The sequence below is a fragment of the Tauraco erythrolophus genome, chromosome 1, assembly GCF_009769465.1.
Source record: "Tauraco erythrolophus isolate bTauEry1 chromosome 1, bTauEry1.pri, whole genome shotgun sequence".
Lineage (NCBI taxonomy): Eukaryota > Metazoa > Chordata > Aves > Musophagiformes > Musophagidae > Tauraco > Tauraco erythrolophus.
Window position 1 is genome coordinate 121317011 of NC_141465.1, and position 20591 is coordinate 121337601.

A 20591-nucleotide genomic window follows, 5' to 3' on the forward strand; every position below is an offset into this window, starting at 1 on the left:
AATCAGTTTGCAAGAATATTTTTAGGAAGGATTTTTACTGCTTCCTTCCATCTCCTAGCTCAGGCCAGGAGCAGATTTATCTGCATGGAAGGTTTAGGGTTATTGCATGTATTCTCAGTAGTTACTTATTAGCCCCTCTCAGTTCCCCATTCAGAGTGCTGCTGCATCTGACCAAAAATACGCATTTTCTTTGAAGTGCTCACCATTGAAACGTATCCCTCCTCTCAAACCCTTTTCCAGATGTGTTCCTAATCTCAGGTCAAATCTGACTTTCCCCAAGGAAATGACTGCAGAGCTGGTACCCCAGGAAACTGCAGTCAAAAACATAACTGAATTCAAAGACAAAAGTTGAAAAAATATTTTTTTTGTGCTATGAAGAAATTTAAAATAGATGATGACAACTGCATCTCCTAGTCTTAAAATCCTAAGTTCCATATGTTTCATTTATTATAATGTATCAAGGAAAGCAGAAATTAGTCATCTGTCAAACAATGGAAGTTTCTTATGAAAGCCAAATTGTACTTTCAATTCTGATGTTAAGCCTAACAGATTTCTTTTTCTTGTGTTAGGACATGATTTGTCCAGCAGGGTAGGATAGCTCAGGAATTTGACCATTCTCTTGGACAACAGCACTCCAAGGATGCAGACTCTCTCGTGTTTATAATATAGAAATTTTTCAGCTTAAGGGAGTTCTACCTTCCCCATGATGATCTGAGAGCCATATAGCCCTTGTACAGCAAGTTGCACTGAATGGCTAAGCTTCACTCGTCCCCTGTAATACCTCATAGCATAGCAACATTAATTCTAGTCCAAAGATGGATGAACAATTTGCTGAAGCCTGGAGGGAATAGTATAATTATAGGTAAATGGAATAGATCAGCGTCCTTTAGTAATATTAGTTCACATTTTCAAAAATATCATAAAAGTATGCTTAAGTTGAAAGAAAAACATACATGTTCTCTGGAAAATTGGCTCAAAAAGAGCACATTTAGTATTTTGGAATATATTTAACATATTGAACAAAAATCCAGAATGCAGAAGAATGAAGAATTTATATATAGCTACTTTTGCTCCAGCCAAAAAAAATAAATATATCCTGTTATTATTACTACTTGCACAGGGACCTTATTGAAATCCTTTCAATTAAGTTCATACTCCCTTTTACAATATTCCTTCCCTCTACATCCCTTTTAGTTGAGAATCTTTACCATATACTGTTGGGAAGGGATAGTTCAATAAACTGTGATAAGCGATGTGTCATCTCTATAAGCTGAAAGTACTGAAATATAACAAGATCTAAAAGAATAAAAACATATTCTGCACTTGGTCCAACTGCTTCAGGCTTATAAAAAGATGTGTGAGCCCTGGCCTATTCTTTTTTTATTATTTTTAAGATAAATCAGTGTTTTGTCAGTGGGTTTTCATCCCTGTTTCATAGTTTTTCACACCTCTGGGATCTGACTCTGCAGGCCACCTGTGCATAAACTTTTCCTGCAAGCTCCCAGCACTTCCAGACTCTCTTTAACACTGCAGGAACCTTCCCAGCGATATGTGAACAATCCAAACTAAAGAGTCCATTTAGTTTTAGATAGAGTTTTAAGACAAAAATGAAGTGAATGATATCAAGACCCCTTTGCTGAATTGCTAATAAGAATGGTGTGGAAATAGTTACGGAATCAGTTATTTGAATCAGCTGCTTCCATGAGATTTTGATCCAGTTCTTTCAAGCAAAAATAGATATACACATTTTCATTCAATTTTGATGAAACTCACAAAGTCCTGTAAATTACTGGAATTAAAAATGCAGAAAATGCAGGATTTGAAAGAGGAGGTGGGTAGCAAATGTAATGTTGAGCCAAAGGAAAAGGTTTACATGTAGTATTTTTTCACATGTACACTTCACTTTGCAGTGCATTCTAACTGACTCCATCAGTCAGCCATCAATACTGCCTGTAAATTACTTCCATTATGCTTGAAACAAAATCATGGTTATTTTACAATGGCTGTAGAGTCATAACATGACATGCAGAGCCTGCTGACACCACTAACATGCTGCAGTCATTACTATAGAGCATAGAGAAGGAAAAACAGATGTTCCTCAGCCATTTACATTGCCTTCGCATTAGTATGAGGTCCAGAAAATCAATGCTGGCTCTGGTCCAGCATAACCACTATTTTCTTAACCTCAACAATGTTTATAGTCCTACACACAGCTCATAAGATCTATGAGCAAGTAAAATTAAATAAAGGTGATTTTTGCTCTAGATTTCATTTACCTTTTTTCTGACTCTCAAGAACATGCAAATAACTATAAATAGGAAAAATTCCTGCCTGGATATTAGTGTTCAGAGGCATCAAAAGGACACTGTCAGCCTGCAGATGTTGATCTGAATACTGAGCACTCCTTTGTGTGAACAGCTTTGAGCATGTGTGTATTTTACATGGGATCTTTCAGTATACTAGCACCTGTGGCACTGCAAGAAAATGATGCATGCAATGTATATTTGGTCAAACAAGATAGTACCTGAAAAATTCCTCACATGCTTTTGTGCCACAGGTTTAAAACTCAGATACTGGTATTCTGGTTATCCTGCTCCTGTCTTCCTAAAACCCATCTGGGACTTAGAAATGCAGCTCCAGCTCTCCAAGGAGAGTGGTAGATAAAGGAGTGATGTCATTTTAACCTGCTGTTCTTAAAAGTTTCATAGATTCATAGATTCATAGATTTCTAGGTTGGAAAAGACCTTAGAGATCATCGAGTCCAACCATCCCTAATCCCCATTAAACCATATCCTCAAGTAGCTCATCCACCCTATTCTTAAACACATCCAGGGATGGGGACTCAACCACTTCCCTGGGCAGCCTATTCCAGTGGCTGACAACCCTTTCAGAGAAGAAATACTTCCTAACATCCAACCTGAATCTCCCCTGACTAAGCTTATGCCCATTTCCTCTTGTTCTATCACCCATCACTAATGTAAAGAGCCCTTCCCCTAACTCCCCACCATATTTTCTCAAGTATTTATAGGCCGTAATCAGGTCTCCCCTCAGCCTCCTCTTCTCCAGGCTAAACAGCCCCAACTCCCTCAGCCACTCCTCATAAGTTTTATTTTCCAGCCCCTTGACCAGTTTAGTTGCCCTTCTTTGGACTCGCTCCAGGAGCTCAATATCTCTCTTAAAGCGAGGGGCCCAAAACTGGACACAATATTCCAGGTGCGGCCTCACCAGTGCCGAGTACAGGGGCAGGATCACCTCCCTGCTCCTGCTGGTCACACTATTCTTGATACATGCCAGTATCCCATTGGCCTTTTTGGCCACCTGGGCACACTGCTGGCTCATATCAAGCCGGTAGTCAACCAACACCCCCAGGTCCTTTTCCGCCAGGCAGCTCTCCAGCCACTCCTCCCCAAGCCTATAGCGATGCTTGGGGTTTTTATACCCCAAGTGAAGGACTCTGCACTTGGCCTTATTAAAGCTCATGCCATTGGCCTCAGCCCAACGATCCAGTCTGTTCAAATCCCTCTGAAGGGCCTCCCTACCCTCAAGCAGATCGACACAGCCTCCCAGCTTGGTGTCGTCCGCAAATTTACTGAGGGTACATTCAATCCCCTCATCCAGGTCATTGATAAAGATGTTAAACAGAACTGGACCCAGCACTGAGCCCTGGGGAACCCCACTGGTGACCGGCCTCCAGCCGGATTTAGCCCCATTTACCACCACTCTTTGGGCCCGGCCATCCAGCCAGTTTTTAACCCAAAGGAGGGTGTGCCTATCCAGGCCAGCAGTTACCAGTTTCTCCACCAGAACACTATGAGAAACTGTATCAAAGGCTTTACTGAGGTCCAGGAAAACTACATCCACAGCCCTTCCCTCGTCAACCAGGCGGGTCACCCTGTCATAGAAGGTGATCAGGTTTGATTGGCAAGACCTGCCTTTCATAAACCCATGTTGACTGGGCCTGATCACCCGGTTAACCTGTAAGTGCTCATTAATAGCACTCAAGATAACCTGTTCCATGACTTTGCCCGTCACCGAGGTCAGACTGACAGGCCTGTAGTTCCCCGGATCCTCCTTCCGCCCTTTTTTGTAAATGGGAGTAACATCCGCCAGCCTCCAGTCCAGCGGAACTTCCCCAGTGAGCCAAGACTGCCCAAAGATAATGGACAGGGGTTTGGCAATGACATCCGCCAGCTCTCTCAGGACTCTCGGGTGGATACCATCAGGCCCCATAGACTTGTGGGCATCCAGCCGAAGGAGCAGATCCTTGACCCGTTCCTCTTGGATCACAGGAGCTTCGATCTGCTCTCCCTCCCTGCACTCAGACACCGAAGGCCAGCTCACCTGGGAACTGCTGACCTTATTATTAAAGACTGAGGCAAAGAAGGCATTAAGGACCTCAGCCTTGTCTTCATCCCTAGTGACTAACGTACCCCCTGAGTCCAGTAGGGGCTGGAGGTGATCTTTAGCCCTCCTTTTGTTATTAATATATTTATAGAAAGACTTTTTGTTGTCCCTTACGGAGCAGGCTAGTCTAAGTTCCAATTGGGCTTTTGCCTCCCTGATTATCTCCCTACATGCCCTAACTTCCTCCCTGTATTGATTCCTGGATGCCTGCCCATTCTTCCAAGACTTGTAGACATCCCTTTTTCTTTTGAGATGTTCCCAAATCTCCTTTGTTATCCAAGCTGGTTTTCTACCCCGGCGGCTCGACTTCCGGCACACAGGGACAGCTCGCTCCTGTGCCTCCAGAATTTCCTTTTTGAATAGTAACCATCCCTCCTGCGCCCCCTTACCCTTGAGAGCTGTCTCCCATTGGACTTTGTTAACCAGACTTCTAAACAGCCCAAAGTCAGCTCTCCCAAAGTCCAGCTTGGCCGTTTTAGTGTTCCCCCTCCTAACTTCCCCTAGAATTGAGAATTCTATTATCTCGTGGTCACTAAGCCCCAGGCGTCCTCCAACCTTCACATCTCCCACAAGACCTTCTCTGTTCACAAACAGCAGGTCTAGGGGAGCTCCTTCTCTAGTCGGTTCACTAACCAGTTGTGAGAGGAAGTTGTCCTCCACACTCTGCAGGAACCGCCTAGACTGTTTCCTGACTGCCATGTTATACTTCCAACAGACATCAGGCAGGTTAAAGTCACCCATAAGGACAAGGGCTAGTGAGCGCGAGACTTCCCCCAGTTGTTTAAAGAATAGCTCATCAGTCTCACTGTCCTGATAGGGTGGCCTGTAGCAGATACCCACTACAATATCCGCCTTCATAGGCCCCTCTTTGATTTTCACCCACAGACATTCTACTAGGTCATCCCCAACATTTAACTCTAAACAGTTTAGATCTTCCCTTACATACAGGGCAACCCCACCACCCCTTCTACCTCTCCTATCCCTCCTGAAGAGTTTGTAGCCATCCATGGTAGCACTCCAGTTATACGAGTCATCCCACCATGTTTCAGTGATGGCAACTATGTCGTAGTTTCCCCGGATAGCAAGAGCTTCCAGTTCCTCTTGTTTATTGCCCATACTACGTGCGTTTGTATAGAAGCACGTAAGTTGGGCTTTCGACCCCACGGCACCCCTAGCGGGGGAAGTTTTATTACCTGAGCTGTTATTTTTGGGATTCTCTTTAACCTCTAAAGGTTAGTAAACCTCTAAAGGTTTACTGCAATGGAGGTTCTGAAGTCTCATCAAGCAATCTGCTGCACCCTCAGCTATCCCGGTGTTAGAGCATTATCCCTACCCAAGTTAAATCTACTCACAGCAGACACTTCCTTCCCCTCTGCCACTAAGACCCATGTAGCTGTGGAGTGGTGTCACGTCTTTCTTCAACCCTCTCTTCCCTAGACTTAGCAACCCCATTGCCTTCAGCTTTCCACAGAAGTCATGTTTTAAATACCACTCCTGTGGCTCACCTCTGTGCTCCCTTCAGCTGCTCCCCACCTTCCTAGATGCATGGTGCACAAAACGATGCAAAACTCTCCTCAGGGACATATCAGCACTTGTTGGACCAGGGTGATGATTTCATTTGTTTTACTTCCGAGATGATGTTTGCCTTTTTCAAAAGAACAAAACATTTTTTTACTCCCATTCAGCTTGTGATCAACTATTAACTAGTTCCTCATCCTGCACGATGTGCAATATTTAACCACAACCACAGCACATGATTTCAATTCTTTTTAAAACTGCACCCTGTTTTGCTAGGTTTTGGAGGTCAAATGATATGTTTCCAACTTAAATGTGTATCACAGTCTGGTTCAATGTGCACCTGCAAATTCCAGAAGGCCTCACTGCTTCTGTCCTAGATACCTGTACTTCACATGAAATGCTTCATTTAAAAAGTCTCTAGTTGATTTTGTTTCCTAACCCTAGTATTTAAAACCAGTTTTTATGATCTTTTTTTCTTTTATGTCTGTGAATCTTTATGTCTGATATTAATCATTTACTTAGCCCACTAGGAACTGGTATATCCTTGAGTTTATTCCAAATAGGGACTTAAAAAACTCCATGGTTTTCAGCTTCCCTTGGATTATCTCACATAGGATGCTGATATGAAAACCCTATTCTCCACTCCATATAGAAGAAAAGCTGGAGAATTCAAGTTTTCTAAGAAAATAAAACCCAACACTTTGAATGAGACGCTAATACAAATCATTCCAATTTTTAACATGGCCAGATGGAACTTGGTTAGGTCTGTTTTGTTAAAATTTGATAGCATAGGTAGGTCTAGTATCACACCTGCTCATTTTAAGCATTTCCCGTAACCCTCACAACAGGACTTCAGCATCAGAAAAGAGCAGCATTTAAATTCACAGCACCAAACTCAGCCAAAGCACTGAGCCAAAGTGGTACTACACTGACTTCGTAACAGTAACTCAGTTAAATTAATGGTTTCTAGAGACAGAGCAATGTGCTTTTGCTGGTGGAACACAATGTCTATTCATGCAAATTCCTTCATGCAGGGCACCTGTGAATGGTATCTTTTGCTTACTCCTGAACACAATCATTTTTCATTGCACTGGGCCAAACTTTACATGTTCTGGAGCTGGGCTTAATAAGCCTTAACAAACCTAATCATGAACTCTGATTGTCTTCTTTCAGGGCTTGAAAATTTCAGGGATGTCCTTTGGTCAGATCAGCACAAGCCAACACAGACTATCTTTACAGAGGTGCGTTTGTGTCTTTTCCAGCCCAGGACGAGCTGACAGCCCACATGCAGCAACCAGAACTGCAGAAGCAGCTAGACTAGCATTAGTCATCAGCTGCAGCAGTGTTGCCTTTTGGAGAGTTCTTCTCAAGACCAGGCTCAGGTCTGGTAAAGCAGTGGGTTTGCAAGCCCAGCGCTGTGTGCTCTGCAGATGAGCACAAGCTGCTGGTGGGCAGTCAGCCCTTGTCCCTTCACCAGCTTCCTACATACACCCTCCGGGCCAGCTGCTGAACTGCTCCTCAGCTGGGGACTCCACCTGTGCTCTGGTCATCGGCAAGAGAGGCACACGTCGGGGATAACCCTGTGCAGGATAATGTGATCCCCAAGAAGGACGTGGACAATGGTAGTTTTTATCATAATTTTAGGTTTCGCCAGCCTCTGTTTCCAAGCCATATTGCCACATTTCATGTTGTTTACTCAATTTGCTGTTTCATGTTGATTACCCAATTTGCTAAAATTGGATCTCTCATATATTGTTCTTTTGTGATCTCTTCCCTCATTATGCCAAGTTCAAAGCGTTTAGTCACTCCTACCAAACTTCCACACGCCTCACATGACTCCAGCAGCTCTTTTTAAGGATGTTTGCTATAATGCTTATCTGCCATTTTCATCTCTCTACAGCAATCATAGGTTCATTTATCACTATAATTTTGGATTTAATAATACTTGATCTTTTCAAGCACCTCAGAAACCCTGAACTACGTGGATATACAGTATGCCTTCCACTTCTGTGATTGCCCTTTTAGAGGTAATTGAGCCCACCTTCATCTGTGCAACTTCAGCTGTCTACCAGATGAGATTGCCAGACTGTGAAAGTTGAAAGGCTGATATGAGATCTTGAGGGGAGAACTCCAAAACTGAAGGAACTGAGCTGCTGTAGTAGGCATCTTAGTCAAGTGATTAGTAGAGTAGTAGTTTTTTTTTAAAAAAAAAAATCCTGTAGAAGAGCATTGATGTGGACAGGATTACTGACACAATGTGCTGCTTAGAGAAGACAAGGCTGAAGTCCTAAGCCAGATTTTAGTATGTTGTCTATATCTGATCTAGCCCAGCTAAGCTATGTGGATTACTTGTTCATCCTCATCCACTCTAGAGCACACTAATGATGCTATAAGTATGCTCTGTTTGCAAGGTAAGCACAATATGAGAATAAATAGCTATAAATATTCATAATGTTGTATTTTTCAAAAAAAAAAAATCTAGTTCTGGGAAAATGTGCCAGCTTTGGTGCTGTCTTATGACAAGACCTCAATTATGCACCTTGTCAAACTAGAGCAGATATGTGGCTTTGAGAATGCAGTCCTCTCAGTTCCTGCTTCTACGAATCCAGAGACTTTTTCTGAATATCCAGCTATGTCAGTCATGCATTCGAGAGCAGCTTTAGCTGTCTGAGAGATTAATCTGATCCCTAGTTACTAGCATTAACCCAAAACTTCTCCCACCCATGATGGTGAAATGAAAGCTGAATTTTATTTTCTTTGGTACTGTTTAAAAGCTGTAGCTTTGGCTAGTACAGGTAAAGTAAGCAAATCTCTCCTTCCCTCACAACAAAAATATACTGTAGTTTCAGCGTGTGATGTTGGCTAGAAAATTGCTGAAAAAGATACACTCATATTCAAGTGGGTTGGTTTCTCAGCTCACTGAGGAAGTGGGAATAGCTTCCTGATCTCTGCGAGGATGCTCTCACATCACATAACAGCTGAACCAAGTGAGGTCTCATAGCATCATTGAATAGAATCACAGAATCATTTAGATTGGAAAAGACTTTTCAGATCATCAAGCCCAACCATAAACCTAACACTGCCAAGCCCACCACTAAACCATGTCCCTAAGCACCACACCTACACATCTTTTAAGTATCTCCAGAGATGGTGACTCAACCATCCTGGGCAGCCTGTTTCAGTGCTTGACAACCCTTTTGGTGAAGAAATTTTTGCTAATATCCAATCTAAACCTCCTCTGGCAAAACTTGAAGCCATTTCCTCTTGTCCTATTGTTTGTTACTTGGAAGAAGTCTCCCTTGAGCCTACTTTTCTCCAGGCTGAACAATATCAGTTTCATCAGCCACTCCTCATAAGGCTTGTTCTCTAGACCCTTCACTAGCTTCGTTGCCCTTCTTTGAACATGTTCCAGCACCTCAAAGTCTTTCTTGTAGTGAGGGGCCTAAAACTGAACTGTGTGGTTCAGTTCAGTATTTGAGGTGTGGCCTCACTAGTGCCGAGTACAGGGAGACAATCACTTCCCTAGTCCTGCTGGCCACACTATTGCTGATTCAGAACACAGTTCAATTGCGAAGTCAGTAAAGTTGCATGAGATTGCATCCCTAAAATGGAAACTTGCATGTTTCAAGCAGATTCATCATTATTATTCCATCATATTTGAGAAGTCGTGGCAGTCTGGTGAAGTTCCCACTGACTGGAAAAGGGGAAATATAGCCCCCATCTTTAAAAAGGGGAAAAAAGAAGACCCAGGGAACTACAGGCCAGTCAGTCTCACCTCCGTGCCCAGCAAGATCATGGAGCAGATCCTCCCAGTAACTATGCTAAGGTACATGGAAAATAAGGAGGTGATTGGTGACAGCCAACATGGCTTCACTAAGGGCAAATCCTGCCTGATGAATTTGGTGGCCTTCTATAATGAGGTTACAGCATTGATGGATAAGGGAAGAGCAACTGACATCATCTACCTGAACTTGTCCAAAACATTTGATACTGTCCCACATGACATCCTTGTCTCTAAACTGAAGAGGCACGGATTTGACAGATGGACCACTCAGTGGATAAGGAATTGGATGAATGGTCGTAGTCAAAGAGTTGTGGTCAACGGTTCAATGCCCAAGTGGAGGCCAGTGATGAGTTGTGTTCCTCAGGGGTCAGTACTGGGACTGGTGCTATTTAAAATCTTTGTTGGTGACATGGACAGTGGGATCGAGTGCATCCTTAGCAAGTTTGCAGATGACACCAAACTGTATGGTGTTGTGGACACGCTGGAGGGAAGGGATGCCATCCAGAGGGACCTTGACAGGCTGGAGAGGTGGACTGATGCAAAACTCATGAAGTTCAACAAGGCCAAGTGCAAGGTCCTGCACATGAGTCGGGACAATACCAAGCATAAATAAAAGCTGGGCATAAATAAATAAGAGAATGGGTTGAGAGCAGCCCCGAGAAAAAGGACTTGGGAGTGCTGGTTGATGAGAAGCTCAGCATGAGCCAGCAATGTGCCAGCTGTATCCTGGGCTGCATCCAAAAAAGCATGGCCAGCAAGTCGAGGGAGGTGATTCTGCCTCTCTACTCTGCTCTCGTGAGACCCCACCTGGAATACTGTGTTCAGCTCTGGAGTCCCCAACATAAGAAGGACAGGGAGCTGTTGGAGCGAGTCCAGAGGAGGGCCACAAAGATGATCTGAGGGCTGGAACACCTCTGCTATGAAGACAGGCTGAGAGAGTTGGGGTTGTTCAGTCTGGAGAAGAGAAGGCTCTGAGGAGACATTCCAGCAGTTTTCCAGTACCTAAAGAGGGCCTTCAAGAAAGCTGGAGAGGGACTTTTTGCAAGAGCATATGGTGATAGGACAAGGGGCAATATCTTTAAACTGAAAGAGGGTAGATTTAGATTAGATATAAGGAAGAAATTCTTCCCTCTGAGGGTGGTGAAGCACTGGAAGAGGTTGCCCAGAGAAGTTGTAGATGCCCCACCCCTGGAAGTGTTGAAGGCCAGGTTGGATGAGGCTTCAAGCAACCTCGTGTAGTGGAAGGTGTCCCTGGCCTGTGGCAGGGGAGTTGGAACTAGATGACCTTTAAAGTTCTTTCCAACCCAAACTGTTCTGTGATTCTACGATTCTAAGGGCTTTTTTTGCTACAAACAAACAGCCCTTTACAGTTAGACTTAATTTGTCACAGCATCCTGGCTGAGCATGACCTGCCCCAGCCTGCTGTTACTCTGGCTTGCTCTGGAGGTAGTTGCCATTTATTGCCCTGCAAAGGGCAGAGGGACTTCATTGCACTGGCAACAGACCAGTGACTATACCAAGACAAGGGGAAAAAAAAAAGGAAGCCCACTATGTTTTCTGTGATTCCAATACAGCTATTTTTCTGAAGTTTACAATTAGTTTAAATTCATCACTTGCGTTCAGCAAAACTAGGGATGTTGCACTAGGGATGTACTCTCTATCTAGGTCACAGCAGCACCTTAGCCTGTATTGGCTGTCATAGGTGTTGCGCTGTGGATTGTGACAGCTTCCTAAATCCTGAGAAAAAAAAGTAGTCACTTCAATAATGTGAATGTTCTTGTCAAGCAAGGGTGGCTTTTCCTGCGGTTGATACAGACAATGGCGTCAGATCTTAAAAGAGCAAATGCATCATGCTCTTGGTGACACCAGTATTTGTAGAATTAGTAGTCTTCATTTCTTGCCTTATTATCATAGTTCCTTGTGAAGAAATAAAAACTTCATATTGTTCTAATTTCACGCGGGATGTCTGATGTAAACTGCTGAGGGTGGTTACATTAATTGCAATAATACGCGGGGGAGTTAGCTTCTGGGAAACTCTGCCCTGGTTTGCCATAGCTGTCCCCAGGGTTCATAAAACCCGAGCCCATACCTGCCCAATAAAAAACTGCAGCAGATCATAAAACAGCTCCATAGCTGCCCACCAAGCCAAATTTGTAGGCATTACTCTGTTGGACTCAACATATAGCTGGGTTGTTACATAGCTTCTAGCATCTTTTATACCTCTATAGAATTTGACTCTGTTACAGTAAGACATTTCCCACGATTCTTTTATTTCTACATATTATTTTTATGAATTTGTTTGAGTCTTATTTCATTGCAACTTTGTCTTGTAATATGAACTGAAACTGCAGAGAAACATGTGAAATCAGAAGGCATGATTACTTATTTTTTATACAGAGTACATACATACATACTAGCAGGCTGTTCACCTCATGTAATATTTGTAGTAGCATAACATTAAGGTGCAAAGTATGTATCATGGAAGAACATAGAAAGATATATCATTTGGGACTGCATACACACAGGTAAGTGAAATGGATAGAGACCAATGCTATGAATGGAACAAAGTGTGACATGAGTGTACCTCAAGATGGCAACGCACTTTTTCATATGGTGAACAAGCAGTAAATGAATACACTACGCAGCTAAGGGAATATTATGTATGCTACATAAATAGCGAGACTTTAACAGTTGGAGATACATAGGAGCAAAAATTATTGAGAGAAAAGATTTGAGCCTCCATTTGACATCAAAAATTTCAAGGTTAATCATGGAAAGAAAAGCTTCTATAATCATAGAATCATAGAATCATAGAATCATAGAATCATAGAATCATAGAATGGTTCGGGTTGGAAGGGACCTCAAAGAGCATCTAGTTCCAGCCCCTCTGCTATAGGCAGAGACACCCTCCACTACACCAGGTTGCTTGAAGCCTCATCCAACCTGGCCTTCAACACTTCCAGGGATGGGGCATCTACAACTTCTCTGGGCAACCTCTTCCAGTGCTTCACCACCCTCAGAGGGAAGAATTTCTTCCTTATATCTAATCTAAATCTACCCTCTTTCAGTTTAAAGATATTGCCCCTTGTCCTATCACCATATGCTCTTGCAAAAAGTCCCTCTCCAGCTTTCTTGAAGGCCCTCTTTATGTACTGGAAAACTGCTAGAATGTCTCCTCAGAGCCTTCTCTTCTCCAGACTGAACAACCCCAACTCTCTCAGCCTGTCTTCATAGCAGAGGTGTTCCAGCCCTCAGATCATCTTTGTGGCCCTCCTCTGGACTCGCTCCAACAGCTCCATGTCCTTCTTATGTTGGGGGCATCAAAGCAGAATGCAGTACTGGGATACTCACAAGAGCAGAGTAGAGAGGCAGAATCACCTCCCTCGACCTGCTGGCTATGGTTGTTTTGATGCAGTCCAGGATAGGGTTGGCTTTCTGGGATGCAGAAAGGCTAGTTTCCTCCTTAGTTTCCATAAAAATTTAAACTCGCATTGTTACCTACAGTAAAGTTTTAGGACACAGAGTCAGGACTGAGGAGAGTCTTCCTTTAATGTGTAATCTTCTTTTGTTACACATTAATGTAACATATCACAAAGGCTTAAAATATACAAAAGCCTGTTGTTCCTGACCTGTGATCAGCCATAATCACCTGGCAGTGACAATTGCCTCTGGAGAAAACATCATGACGTCAAGTTGATTTCAAAGGGCCGGGGAGCTGGGTGTGCCTTTGGGAGTGTTTCACTCTAGACCAGGCGTGTGTTTCCAAAACCAGTCTCCCAGCCATCTGCACTTGTATTCAGTCCGCGATCAGCTCGACATGAGCAAACTGTGTTCCTCTCAGATGATGCTGAGCCAAAAAACACACCACCCCCCTGGCGGACACTCAGCCTGCTGGACCAGACCTGAGTTGGTCTGGAGCAGCCTCCTTCCACATGGGTGTCTACGCCTCAGCACCTGCTGTTTCACCCTCTACATCCACTATACTCCTCAATATAGACATAGAGTTTGGTGCCTGGAGAAGAGTCTAAGCATAATTTTGGCAGTTACAAAATTGTGATGTGAAATTCCCCCTTCTCTTTTTTTTTGCCCTGAAAGCTCTCTAACTTTAGTGGGTTGGCTGCTAGGTGCCCACCCAGCTGCTCTCTCACTCCCCCTCCTCAGCAGGACAGGGGAAAAAGATTAAAAAGCTTGTGGGTCGAGATAAGGACAGGCAGATTGCTTACCAATGACCGTCATGGTCAAAACAGACTCGACTTGGGGAAAATTATTTTAATTTTTTGCTAGTTAATAACAGAGTAGGATAGTGAGAATCATGAACAAAACTAAAAAAATCTTCCTCCTACATCCCCTTCTTTCTAGGCTGAATTTCACTCCTTCATTCTCAACTCCTCTAACCCCTCCCTTGCATCCCCCAAGTGGGACCAGAGGGATGAGGGTTGGAGTGAGTTCATAACAGTCTCTGCCGCTCTTTACTCCTCATGCTCTTCCCTTGCTCCAGTGCGGGGTCCTTCTCACAGCATAGAGTCCTTCATGAACTTCTCCAGCATGGGCCCTTCCCACAGCTGCAGTTCTTCAGAAGGTGCTTCAGCATAGGTCCTTTTCACATTGTACAGTTCTTAAGGAACAGACTGTTCCTACAAGGGTCCCCCACAGGCTCCCAGGTCCTGCCAGCAAATCTGCTCCCGTGTGAGCTTCTCTCCACAGGCTCCAGTTCCTGCCAGGAGCCTGCTCCTGCATGGGCTCTCCACAGGGTCACAGCTTCCTTCAGGGCATGTCCACCTGCTCCAGCATGGGGTCCTCTACAGGATGACAGGTGGATATTTGCTCCACCATGGACCTCCATGGGCTTCAGGGAGACAGCCTGCCTCACCCTGGTCTTCACCACAGGTTACAGGAGAATCTCTGCTCCGGCGCCTGAAGCACCTCCTCTTCCTCCTCCTCCTTCGTCACTGACCTTGGTGTCTGCAGGGCTGTTTCTCTCACATTTTCTCACTCCACTCTCCCAGCTGCTGTGTAGCGTTTTTCATCCTTTCTTAAAGATCTTATCACAGAGGCATCACAGCTTTGGACATTAGCAGGTCTATTGGAGCCTGCTGGAACCAGCTGTGTCTTACATGGGGCAGCTCCTGGTGTCTTCTTGCAGAAGCCAGCCTTGCAGTGCCCTTGCTACCAAAACCTTGCCACATAAATTCAATACACTAACATCTGCCTATCTCCTGTTTTAGATGTCCTACATGCTTTCTGGTTCTGGCCTGTAGTCTGCTTGGGAGAGTGAGAACAATGGAAAATTCATTTCTTGGAACAAATTCAAATGAGAAGGGAACAAGGACAAGACTTCACTTGAGTAATGCTTTGCCTGAGGTTGAATTTTGTCTTACCAAAGGCAGGAAGTTGTATTTACAGGAAATGAAATTATATTTAGACGTTAATATTTTTAGAGGAACACCAAAGTTCTTTTTTAGCTTGTGTATTAATGTATTTACTAAGCTTTTTACAAATTAGACACTGTCAAACTCCTGCTATAATCAGTTGCACCCCCATCAAGTCTGTATCTATTATGTAAATTTTGTACACTATTGCAACGTACTCATTTGACAAATATTGTTTGTTTGGAAGCAGCTCTAATAGTTTAGTAAATTTTATACAATTTAGAGAACAAACTCTCTGAGAGAAAAAACCAAAGTGAAACGTAGAAGAGCAGACAGGATGGAAAACCAAAATATTAGACCATAAAAGATATGGCAAATAAAAATCAAAGAAATGTGAGAGGACGCTCTCATGCTCTATGGATCTCTTTGAGGCAATGATGCAAGAATTTTTATATTTTCATAAGGTAAACATGATGGCAAATTTCCTAATGGCAAATTTATTGCCTTTAAATTACACATTCATCATAACAGAGCAAGAAGAACAACTAAGAGGTTTTGTGGCTACATCTGATTGTATTTCTTCTTGCAGTTTTGTGGAAAAATCTGAGACAAATGCACCACAGATGGAGTCAGGAGTACTATTAAAACATGCAGTAACAATAAGAGGTTTTTTATAACTAAGGACGACAGTCTGTGGAGTAGGAAATAACACACTTCAGGTGTCTGTAACGTAAGTAGTAACATCTGAGTAACTAAAATCAGGCAATTTTAGGCATCTAGCTACATGCAATGAAGCCCAGCGTTATCCTAAAGTTTCAAAGAAATGGAGTGAAGAGTAGTTATGCACGTGGGGTTTGATTAAGCAACCCCTCCAGCTGGCGAGCAGCTACGCGAATAACTGTTCTAAAGTTAGCGAGGCTTCTTTGTGACTCACGCTTCACCACCCGAGTGCAAGCGGTCCTTATTTGGTTGTGCTGATTTTTAATGGTTGTGCTGATTTTTAATGGTGCCAAAGTCAAAAGGTACCATGTTGGAAAACTCAGCGTAACTTGCTTTGCGTGAAACAGAGGCTGCAACTCTGCTCAGGGAAGGAAGTTTTTGGTGCAAGAACATCTCAGTGGTATAACCAAGTTTACCAACAAGGTGATGTTATTGTCTTTATACTCAGTTACTGGAAATCAGAGGAATTCTCTCCCACTCCCAGAGAACCTGTCTGACCAATAGGCTATCAGCTTCCAGCCATGAATCAGTGCTGTGAATCAGGAATCATTTGAATAGAGATAATAACATGATCATACCTGACAACTTCCAGGGAATAAAAAAAGGGTGTAAAAAATTTTTTTTACCCATGTGTTCATGTATGACTTTTTTTAGTTTTTTGCAATCATGCTAGCTGAATCTCAGCTTTATCTAATACATATGAGGTAAACCAAGGTCCAACTTGACTGCTTTCAAATTCAATATCACATCTTTTACACTAGATAAAAACAAAGCCATAAAACCCTGGTGGTAAGTCTGTAATGCCTCTGGAATTGCTTTACTGCATGTCAGTTCACAATGAAGTCTATCAACCTTCTGGTCTTTCAGGGCTTTTTAATTTTTTGTTAGAAATAGGATTTTGCAAATCAGGATAAATGAAAAATTTTGGTTAATGTTGCATACACTCTCAGCACTTTTTCTAAAGATCTATCCAAGCCCATGAGGCTCAGCACAGGTAAAGGCACACAAAGGTAAAGTCTTGCTGTGCCTTCCCTGCCTTTCAAACCCTGGCCTCCGTCATCACCAAAGCCCAAACTCACTGTGCTGTCCCAGCATGTATAGACATGTGCAGATCCTCAGGATGAGTCAGGAAAAGTTTCAGACATTGACTTCTCCTTAGTTTGGGTTGCATTTAGTGTGAACAGATCAAGTGCAGCACACCTGCCCATGCTACCAGCATACCCTGCCTGCCCTTGCAACACCATTACATGATCAGCCTGTTTTAGATGGGACTCTGCTGCTTATTACAGAGATTTGCTGCAGGATTATAGCGGTCTGAGGTTGCCTTAGTCCAAGTACTAAGTTAAAGGTTTCCTACATGAAGGGATATGGTTTTGTCAAGACAAGATGTATGCAGGGCTTTAGATTGCATCTTGATTCAGTCCTTTAAAGACAGTGTTGAGCCAGACTTATAAATGGATGGGGACAGCCAGCAACAAAAAGGGCATTCACAAATGAAAGTTGACTATAAGAGGCTATGCCACTGCTCCTGCCCGACAAGTTTTGCATCCACGCTGCAGTGAAATGCAGCTGACTTACCTCCTGCCCTCTTGCCTTCCCCATGTCCTGTACATAGAAACATAGAATCATAGAATAGTTTGAGTTGGAGGGGACCTTAAAGATCATCTAGTTCCAATCTCCCTGCCATGGGCACACCATCAGCTTGCTCAAAGCCTCATCCAACCTGGCCTTGAACACTTCCAGGGATGAGGTATCCACAACTTCTCTGGGCAAGCTGTTCCAGTGCCTCATCATCCTCAGAATGGAGAAATAATTGCCATGTTTGAATTTTATTTTTTGTTAGTCAAATTGAATAACCTGATAACAGAACGAAACAAATCAGGTGTCCTGGGGACCATAAGAATTCAGGTCTACCCAGTCTGGTAGAACCTTAAGTACAATATTGCATCATTCGCAAGTGACCAAAACAAAACATTTCCCAGAAATTTTTGGCTGTTCTTTTTGCTTGATATTCACTGTAGTAGGTACATCACACAGCCAGCAGCTAATCACTCACATAGCCACCTATTTACTCCCCATCCACAGTGGGAGGCATTGAGAGATTAGGAAGTGCGAAAGAGAGAAAACTCATGGATTAAGATACAGTTTAATAAGTGAAAGAAAGTGGGAGAGGAAGTGATGCAAAGGCTCACCACCTCCTGCAAGCAGATTGATGCCCAGCCAGTCTCCAGGCAACAACTAACTTGGAAGACAATCCTCACTCCACCTGCTTCTGCTAGCCCAGTTTTATAGATGAGTATGACATTATACCATACGGAATATCCCTTTGGAGAATTTGAGTCAGCTGTCCTGGCTGTGTCCCCTCCCAGCCTCCTGCTCACCCAGCCTCTTCCATACACCATGAAGGAAGAGTGTGAAATGGAGAAAGCCTTGACGCTGTGCAAACACTGTTCACCAATACCCAAAACACTGGTCTGTTATCAACACTGGTTTAGCCACAAATCCAAAGAGAGCACCATAGGGTTGCTATGAAGAAAGTTAACTCCATCCCAGCTAGACCCAGTACATTCACAAAGACATTTGAGCAGCTCTTGACTGTCATTAACTCCACTGTTGGCTGCATTCAGGTTGGGCAGAATTCAGCTGAGCCTCCTGTCCAAGTCAAATGACCAAGAAACAGTGGTCATTCACCACTGAATCATTTAGTCCTACTTCACTTTTTCATCCTACGCATGTTCAAAGGAGGTTCAGGTCTTAGTTTCTATATACATATTTTTCTCTATACCACAAAAGCTCTGATGCCCATCAATGAGTTCCGCATAGGACATGGTTTCGTGAAGCATCCTTGTTCACAGTAGGGTTACTCACTTCGGAAAATGTCACAGTGTAAACATTTCAGTGGCAATATTGTGAGTCTTCTTAACAGAATTTTACATCATGGAGCACTTTTATTTTTACTGTGTGGCTACAACAACTTATATTATTGAATGTCTCTAACAGCATTTCTTCTGACCTCCTTGAACATTCTCTACACAGGCCAAACTCTCTGGCATATTCACGGGTTCTCTGCTGAATGTAAATGATATGACTATGATGTTTGGGCAGGAAATTAATTTCCTGACCCACAACAGTTTTTGTCATTTAAGATCAAGACAAAAAGATATAGTCTGCAAAATTCACATACCTGAATCTAAAAATCAGCATCTCTTTCCTTTTGATATTGATCTTGTTAGAATTAGATGCTGGGATTTTGAGCCCAAAGAAATGAAAATTACTTCACATAAAGTTTTTTATTTAATTCAAGCCCAATGTTCATCGAAACACTCTTTTTTTGGGGAAAAAAAAAAAAAAGAAAAAAAAAAGGAAGGGAGTTGACAAATTTCCAGCAGACAATAAAATGGAACATGATGCCTGTCTTTTCTCAGCCAAGTTCTCATGTTCAAACTCTTAAATATGTGTGAGCTGCTCAATAGTTTGTCTACTGGCATGGGGCTCTCGAGGCTTTCTAATTCCTCTTGTGTGTATGAGGAAATAATCAGTACCACATGCTAGACTCATGGAGTTCAAAGTGGTTTAAACACATCCTCATCTCCTACCACCCAGACCCTGGTCTAGTTCCTACTTTACTGCCACAGCCAGACATAAAGTCAGTTCTTGAGGAAGAAAAAGATGAACCTGCTCCTAACAATAAAACAGCCTTTTTCTCATCGATCTTTAAAATTCGTGAGTTGATAGATTCCCTGCAAGTTTACCAAAATGTACAGAAATTATGACATGAGGAGTACCTGGGTTGCTTTTAATATCAGGTGGAAGCCTCGTTCCTTTAGCAACTGTTTCAGACATTATTGTGTAACGTACTCCTCACCAGCAAAATTCAGCAATGTTTTGATATAGACTATCTTTCTCTGAAATAAAAAGTCTTTCTCCTCACATCAGTCAGAAGTACATTGGACTTACGCCAGTAACCCACAAACTTTTCCATACATGTTCAGCTATACCGATATGAGCTGTCCTACTGTGAGAAACAGCTACAATCTTATCCCATTTATGTGCCTTTCCTTTTGGATTAGAGGTAATATCTTCACAGACTAAAAAAACCCACACAAACCAGTCTGCGGACTGGTGTTTCCAGTCCTCAAAAACTATAATTTCTAGTGGCATTTGGCGGAGAGGAGCTGAGACCAGTCTTGGTCTCAGGAGACCAGGAAGGTTGTGGCTGCCCTGCTCAGCTTCAGTTTTCCCTGCCAGTGCTTCATGGACCTCTGTCAGGTTGCACTGGTACAGCTGGAGGTAAAAGATAGCTTCACGTTTGTTAGGGTAAGCTCCTTTCTTTTTTCCTTTCACCCATTCTTGTAAATTATAGAATCATAGAATCACAGAATGGTTTGGGTTGGAAGCGACCTCAAAGATCATCTAGTTCCAAGCCCCCTGCCATGGGCAGGGACACCCTCCACTACACCAGGTTGCTCAAAACCTGATCCAACCTGGCCTTCAACACTTCCAGGGATGGGGCATCTACAACTTCTCTGGGCAACCTGTTCCACTGCCTCACCACCCTCTGAGTGAAAAATTTCCTCCTTATATCTAATCTAAATCTACCCTCTTTCAGTTTAAAGCCATTGCCCCTTGTCCTATCACTACATGCCCTTGTAAAAAGTTCCTCTACAGCTTTCTTGTAGGCCCCCTTTAAGCACTGGAAGACTGTTGTAAGATCACCCTGGAGCCTTCTCTTTTCCAGACTGAACAACCCCAACTCTCGCAGCCTGTCTTCATAGCAGAGGTGTTCCAGCCCTCAG